This window comes from Nyctereutes procyonoides, unplaced genomic scaffold (assembly GCF_905146905.1).
Source record: "Nyctereutes procyonoides isolate TBG_1078 unplaced genomic scaffold, NYPRO_anot_genome, whole genome shotgun sequence".
Taxonomy (NCBI): domain Eukaryota; kingdom Metazoa; phylum Chordata; class Mammalia; order Carnivora; family Canidae; genus Nyctereutes; species Nyctereutes procyonoides.
The window spans coordinates 2,746,592-2,755,227 of record NW_026575120.1 but is presented as its reverse complement, the minus strand read 5'-3'; the positions used below and the strand labels follow the sequence as shown (position 1 = coordinate 2,755,227).

Sequence of the window (8,636 nt, the reverse complement as noted above, 5' to 3'; positions counted from 1 at the left end):
AACTCCATACAGTTTTTTTTTTTTTTTTTTTAGTGGCTATACTAATTTATATTCCCAGCAAAAGTGCACCAAGTTTCTCTTTTCTTCCACATCCTCATCAACATTTATCTCTTTCTGACGATAACCATTTTTAACAGGTGTGAAGTGATACCTTGCTGCAGTGTTGATTTGCATTTTTCTGATAATTAGTGACACTAAACATCTTTTCATGTATCTGTTGGCCATTTATATGTCTTCTTTGGGATAAAGTCTGGTAAAGTCCTTGCCTATTTTTAATTAGATTATTTGTTTTGCTACTATTGAGCTATATGAGTTCCTTATATATTTTGATTATTAACTCCTCATCAGATTGATGGTTTATGAATATTTTCTCTTATTCTGTAGATCATCTTTGTATTTTGTTTCTTTTGCTATGCAGAAACAGTTTATTTTGATGTAGTTCTGTTCATTGATTTTTGCTTTTTTTTGCTTGCCATTTTGGTGTCATCCAAAAGAATTGTTGCCAAGAACAATATCAAGAAGCTTTCCCCTGTATTTTCTTTTAGGAGTTTTATGATTCTGGGTCTTACATTTAAGTCTTTAATCCATTTTAAATTAATTTTTGTGAATGGTGAAATATAGGGTCCCAGTCTCATTCTTTTGCATGTGAATATCCAGTTTTTCCAACACCATTTATTGAAGAGACTATCTTTTTCCTATTGCATATTCTTGGCTGCTTTGTCAAATATTAATTGGCTGTATATGCATGGGTTTATTTCTGGGCTCCTGATTCTGTTCCATCAGTCTATGTTTCTGGGTTTTTTTGTTTGTTTCTTTTGTTTGCCAGTACCATAATATTTTGATTATTATAGCTTTTTAACAAAGTTTGAAATCAGAAAATGTAATGCCTCCTACTTTGTTCTTTGTCAGGATTACTTTGGCTTATTTGGGATCTTTTGAAGTTTATACGCATTTTAGGGTTGATTTTTCTTTTTCTGTAAAAAAGCCATTCTAATTTTGACAGAGATTGCATTGACTCCATAGACGGCTTTGCATAGCATGGATATTTTAACAATATTAAATATTTTCTTTTTTTATTAAATATTTTCATCTATAAACAGGACACATTTATTTGTGCCTTCTTCAATTTCTTTCATCAATGTCGTATAGGTTTTAATGGACAGATCTTTTATCTCCTTGGTTAAATCTATTCCTAAGTATTTGATTACTTTCAATGCTATTGTAAATGGAATTTTCTTTATTTTCTTTTAAGATAGATATTTATTAGTGTATAGAAATGCAATTGATTTTTGTATGCTAACTTTGTATCCTGCAGCTTTATTGAATTTGCTTATTCTAATAATTTTTTGGTAAAGTGTTTAGAATTTTCTATACATAAGATCACATTACCTGCAAATGGAGATAATTTTACTTCTTCCTCTCTCATTTGGATGCTTTCTTTTACCTGCTAAAATGCTCTGTCTAGAACTTCTACTACTGTGTCAAATAGGAGTGAGTGATGAGACTGGGCTCTTTACTCTTATCCATGATATTGAAAGAAAAAATTTCAACCTTTCACCATTAAGTGTGATGTTAGCTGTGGGTTTGTTATATATGGTTTTTATTATATTGAGATGCATTCCTTTCATGCCAAGTTTTTTGAGAGTTTTTATCATGAAAGGATGTTGAATTTTGTCAAATGTTTTTTCTGCATAGTTTAGATAATCCTGGACAGTGTTCCTTGTGTGTTTAAGAAGAGTGTGAATTTCGGTGCTGTCGGATGGAATGTGCTCTTTATGTCTGTTAGGTCCACTTGGTCTAAGATACTATTGAAAGTGGAGGTTTTCAAGTTCCTAGCTATTACTGAAGTGTTGTCTATTCCTCCCTTCAGATCTGTTGGTATTTGTTTAATTAATATATTTAGGTGCTCTGATGTTGGGTGCATATGTACTTACAATTGTTATATATTCTTAATGAATTGACTCCTTTTCTTTCTTTTGTTTTTAAGACGTTATTTATTTATTCATGAGAAACAAAGAGAGAGAGAGGGAGAGACATAGGCAGAGGGAGAAGCAGGCTTCCTGTGGGGAGCCTAATGCAGGACTCAATCCCAGGACCCTGGGATCATGACCTGAGCTAAAGGTAAACATTCAACCACTGAGCTACCCATGTGCCCCCTTTCCTTTGTTTCTTATTAGTGTTTTACCTAAAGTCTATTTAGTCTCATGAAAGTATGGCTACCCTTGCTCAGTATTGGTCTTCATTTGCATAGAGTATCTTTTACCATCCCTTTGCTTTGACCTTATGTGTGACCTTAAAGTTGAAGTGAATCTTTTACTGGAAGCATATATTTGGGTCTTGTTTTTAATCCAGCCATTCTATGCCATTTGATTAGAAAATTTAATCCATTTACACTTAAATAATTATTGGTAACAACTTATTGATGCCATCTCATTAATTGTTTTCTAAGTGTTTTGTAGTTTCCTTCTTCCTTTCTTCTATTCCTTTCTTTATGAATTGGTGATTTTCCACAGTGTTGTACCAGCCTCTTTCAAGCTTAGTGGGGCTGTTCATCTTCCACTTGATCTAGCTTACTTATCTCTTATATTAGGTTGTGTTCAAATTTCATCTTTCATAAAGAGATGCTCACTGACTCCATAGAAGGTAACTCTGAACTCAGTCAACTGTTCCATTATTACTCTCTATCCCTTTATAATGAAACCTTATTCTTCCTAGCCCTTTGTCTCCTCACTATTGCCTTCCCAATATCAATTAGTGTTCATAGTATATAATAACTACAATAAATACTAAGTGAATGAAATTGCTCACTCATTAATATTTATCAAGTACCCTGTATGTGGTACAATGTTATTTCTGGGTATATAATGAGGAGTACAGTAGTTATGGACCTTGATTTCATGAACTTAATAGTCCAGTAATTGAAACAAATATTAACCAAAAATCCAAAGAAATAAATGTAGAAAGCTTATATTTTATATCTGATGTTGCAACTACCATCTAGATGATGCTCTGGTGCACCTGTGAATCATTCAGATTCTTATCAACACACAGAATCCAACTGCAATGATTCAAAAGATTTTAAATAAAGGAATATTTACAGAAGTAGGCAAGTGCTAAGGGAATGGACAAAGAACCCGAGATGTTCAAAGATCACCCAGGTCAGAAAGCCATTGCTGCCCTTAGGAGGAAAGGGTTAAAGAGAACAAACAGTATCTTTGGAAACCAGTAAGGACTGAAGCTGTGGAAATGGACCACAAAAGTGTGGTAATAAAATAGATGGTAGCCACTTCCAGAGATATAGCCAAATATGAGTCAAGATCAGGGGGTTACACCCTAATGTCCCTCTTCTTCTCCATCCTCTGCTTGTGCATCCTGCTGGCCAAATCCAACAGGAATCCAGGTAGCAAAGAATAAGGGTGATGAAGTTTCCAGGTGTCAACATTCTGGGGCACAGAACAAAGCAGGGAAAGGTGAAAACTACATTTTGAGTGTTTGTATCGAGGAATGGAGTGTAGAAAGGAGTTGGGAACAGAGAATGGTCAAGAAGACTTGAAAGAACTGAACAATATTGTAGTAGAGATTGAGTTGCTCCCCTCCCCATGTTATCCCACAGGAGTATATATAGTGTTAGCATCATGACAATGATCCCAAAGAAGGGAAGAATTAAGTCACTTAAGCTTTATGCAGTTTTAATGTTTAATTTTATATTTTTATTATCATAATTTAAGCATTTGTTCACAACCCTGAAATATATACCTTTATCTGACCAAAAGAAAAAATCTACTTCTCTTTTCCCTCTCTCTCCCCTCTTCCTTCCCTTCCCCTTCCTCCTACCTTCCCTTTGTCATCTCTTCCTTCAGTTTGTGTTTTATTGATGCCAATGCTCCGGCCTTGACCAAGCACTCCCTGCTCCTTCTGCAGCTGCTTCTCCATATTCGCGTTTTCCTTGTTGACTGTTCAGCTGGGGGCACACAGTACATATCTTCTTGAGCTGCAGATCCAGAGGGTTGCGCTTCTAGGCCCTTGTAGAATTTCCTGAGGCTCTCCTTCTGAATCTGGCTGATGACGGTGAGAACACGGGATAGATTTGCAAACAACTCAGATCTCAGAGAACTGGGAAGCCACGCAGCAGTCACTTTGGGGATGCGCACCTGGGACAGCTCCACCTTCTGGTCTTCCCGCCGCTTAAGCTGCTCCTGCCTCTTGCCTGGAAGGTCTGGAGGCTTCATCTTGGCCATGTGTGGACAATCCCCCGTTGGCGCCAAGGGAAAGATGTCAAGGGAGAGCGCAGAATTATTTTCTCTTAAATACCAGATGTTCCTCCGCCCCAGAGTATCTCAAGGTGATGAAATTTACCTATGATTCTGTGGCCCACTAGTAAATTCTGTGGAAAGAGTTGGAAAAAAAAAAAAAAAAAAAACTAGTCCCCAAATAACCAATATAGGGAGCCATCTGTTTTAAAACCAGCTATTTTTTTATAAAAGGTCATTTTTAAATCCTAAATTATCACTTAAATAAGGATTACTATGTTAAATGTATTTTGCAAATATGTGTGTATTCCGGGCAGTTGAATGTAGCAGGGAATGCCATTGCTCCTCTTACTCCTGTGCCCTTGTGAAGCTACTATCTCTCAGCTCTGAACCTCCTCGCCTTTACTGTGCTTTGTGATGCGGGAGCTGGGATGCTTCAAGGGACACTTATCCCTTCTCCCTGGTAGCTGGCCACTGCCAGGATGAAGACCAGCGGGCAGGAGGTGGGAGCTAGAACCCACCAATGCTCCTTGTTATTACCAGCGTGGCTGAGTGGCCATGGGTCACTCCCATAGCAGGGGAGCTCCTCACTCCCAGGCCTGACCTCTTTGTGACTCCTCTGGGACACCAGCCCCATTGAGTAGCAGACTCCCCCCAGAGATCTGACTTTCAAGTTCAGGATGCTTCCTCCAAGCTTTAGCTCTAATGATCTCAAACTCATCTCTTTTGTTCTACCCCGAGGATGGTAGTTGATTATGTTTACTGCCTCTATGCTACCTAAGGGTCCCCTTTTCACTTTTCTATCTCCCTCATACCTGTTTAACTGATGCCCTGTATTAAATTCTTTGTTAAAATAACTGGCGTGGCTATGTTGTCCTGACTGGACCTAGACAGATACACTTCTTCTCACTGTACCGTTATTCCCAGTCCTCTTCCCTAACCCAACCAAATCCACTTTGTTTTCAACCTAGTCCACTGTTTTTAAGAGTGGAATAGTCATCCCCAGAGCCATGAACACATTGTTTTGTAAAGTAAGAGCTAGAATCTCCGTGAATCCAGAAATAAATCCAATTTATTTCTATATCTTCTGTATGTTAGGTGTTTTAAGCATGGTAGGAAATATTTCTGTGTGTCATCACTGACCTACAATCTGGTGGGGAAGACATATTTTACAGATGTGAGAAGAAAAAAAATGATCATAAAATGCAAGGCCATGTATATTCGTGGCATGTGACATTTGGAGAAAAAAGGGATTTGGTGAGGATTTAATAGCTAAAAATTGCTTCATGCAGGACTTGGGACTTGACATCTCAAGTTATAGGAAGAAGGTAATAAAAAGATTGAAAACCAGAAGGTATTCTAAGTAGAAGGGTGGTTTAAGACAAAATATGGATATAACATTTACTTTTTTATTTTCATTAGTTCAATCACTCCATTTGTTCATCTATTCAGTTAATTCACACATATTTTTATATAGCTTCTCTATGCCAGATCCTCTGGGATCAGTGAGAGACTCTGACACACTGGTAGACAAAAGAGATATACTCCTGTCCCTTGAGACTCATATTTTTTTTTATTTTATTTTATTTTATTTTATTTTATTTTATTTTATTTTATTTTATTTATTCATGAGAGAGAGAGAGGCAGAGACACAGGCAGAGGGAGACGCAGGCAGAGGGAGACGCAGGCTCCTCCCAGGAAGCCCGATGCGGGACTCGATCCCAAGACCCTGGAATCATGACCTGAGCCAAAGGCAGACGCTCAACCACTGAGCCACCCAGGTGCCCCTTGGGGCTCATATTTTAAGAGGAGAGATAGGTTGCTCAAATAATCACACCACGAATGTATAATTGTCATTGCTTTATGGCCAAAAAAGAGGTTAAGGTGTCTATGGGAAGAGAATAGAGGTAACCAGGCAAAGTGTGAAAGAATAGTCTTCCTGTTCAAGTGATTGACATGTGCAAAAATCTATGCGGAGAGGGAACAAGGTGGGTACAAGGGACTAGAAGCAGGCCTTCCTATATGGATGGAGGAAAGAGTTGAGAAACATGGATTTGTATGGAATGCCGTCCATTGCCATCTTAACTGGCTTATAATTAGAAGCATTGGAAATCAATAGATAGAGCAGGCCAACAAGAAACAGAGAGGAAACTGCCAGAACCACCTCGTGTCTGTGTAAACCAAACAGGCCTTGGCCAAAGTTTCAGCCCCAGGAAATAACATTTCAGACTATAAACTGAGAGAATAGAAGAGATGAGTCCTTACGCCAGTATGCTATAGAGGACTTTTGCTCTCTAACGATTCCACAGGGGAGGAAGGAAGAGGAGTAGTATCTGATGTGGAAACGACTAGCTCTCTGGAGCAGAGCATTTTAATTTCACACGCACAGAGTACAACATCCTAGAATCCTCTCCTAGCATATCCTTTTGGTCTCCAAAATGCATGAATTTATTAAGAGTGCAGATGACTTGGTTATAGAAAACAGTTTCAGCATTTGGCATAATTAATGTAAATATTGCACGCAGTAGAAAAATAATCCAACACCTTCTTTATTTAAAGCAGGCTTAATTAATGTCAAGTGCTGTAACAAGTGGTAATCTCCCCCTGCCTGCCTCTCGTCTCACCCTGTGTGCGGATGCTCCCTGCTGCCTTGTTTACCTGCAGACTTTAGTGTCTAAACGCACAGGAGGGAGTTTATGCTTTATTTCTAAAGCTTTCTCTCTTCCTTCCTTTAGAAGTAGCTTCTTTCAGTAAGAGAAACTATTCCCAAAGCCTCTTGAAAATTATTTTCTTGTAGACAAGTTCTATGTCTTGCATTCCTTGCAACGACCTACACAGACCCACTCCAGGTTTATAGGCCTAACCATTGGGAGCAGGAATGTAGGTCATCTATATTGGCCACAGCCTAACAACTGGACTCCTTTCCCCTCTCCTTCTGCCTTCAGATTGACTCCACAGGGATCCTAAACAAGACAAGAAACTGGTTGGGGTGTCAGAAGCAAATGTCAAGAAAACAGAAAGAATTGTATTAGGCTTACAAAATAGCCAGGAGGGATTCTTCGAGTGGACTGCCTTCCTTGGGAGTGAAATGGCATGCCTGCTTAACATCAGCAGTTTAACATCAGCAAAGGGGCCGAAGCCACTATTATGTCTCTCTATAAAGCATTTACATCATGTTTTATCATTGCTGAAGCAAGGCACATTAATTTTCTTAGTGATCTTCTGTACAGTATTTTTAGAGTTAGACCGTTAAAGAGGTCTGAGGGATTTTTTAAGTGTAATTGACATACAATATCCTATTAATTAGAGGTGTACCTCATAGTGATTTGATATTTGTTTACATTACAAAATGATCCCCACGATAACCTCAGGTACCATTTGTCACCATACAAATTAAGCAAGATATTATCGACTGTATTCTCTAGGCTGTACATTGCATCTGCATAACTTATTTACTTTACAACTGGAACTTTGTACCCTTTGATTTCCTTTACCTGTTTCACCCATTTCCAACTCCCCTCCCCTCTGCTCACAAACAGTTCATTTCCTATATCTAAGAGTCCTTTTCTGTTTTATTTTGTTTGTTCTTTTTTTTTTAGATTCCACATATATGTGAAATTGTAGTTTTTGTCTTTCCCCATCTGACTTATTTCTTTTAGCATAACACCTCCTAGACCCACCCAGTTTATCAGAAATGGCAAGATTTCATTATTTTTATGACAATATTTCATTGTGCACATACACCACATCTTCTTTCTCCATTCATCTATTGACAGACACTTCTTTCCTCATTCATCTATTGACAGACAGCGAAGGTAAGGCTTCCATACCTTATCTAATGAAAATAATGCTGCAATAAACGTGGGGGTTATCTCTTCAAGTTGATATTTTTGTTATATTCAGATAAATATCCAAAAGTGGAATCCTGTGTTGTATAATAGTTTTATTTTTAATTTTTTAAGGAAACTCCATACTATTTTCCACAGTGGCTGCACCAGTGTTCATTCCCATGAACAGTGTACCAGGCTTCCCTTTTTTCCTCTACATCCTCACCAACACTTGTTTTATTTTGTCTTTTCGATAATGGCCCATCTGATTGATATGAGATGATATTACACTGGGGTTTTTATTTGCAGTTTCCTTATGGTAAATTATTTTGAGCATCTTTTCATGTGCCTGCTGGCTATCTGTAAGTCTTCTTTGGAAAAATATCTTTTGGAGTTGGCTACCCACTTTTTAATTGGGTTGGGGTTTTTTAATATTAAATTGTGTAAGTTCTTTATATATTTTGGTTATTAGCCCCTTATATGATTTCCAAATATCATCTCCCATTCAGTATATTTTTTAAATATTTTATTTATTTATTCATGAGAGACAGAGAGAAAG

General features: G+C 37.7%; 1 pseudogene; it reads right to left on the bottom strand.

Moving 5' to 3' along the window:
- Positions 1 to 3,868: 3,868 nt before the first annotated feature.
- Positions 3,869 to 4,238, bottom strand: LOC129516099 (60S ribosomal protein L35-like; annotated as a pseudogene).
- Between the last annotated feature and the right edge of the window lie 4,398 nt (positions 4,239 to 8,636).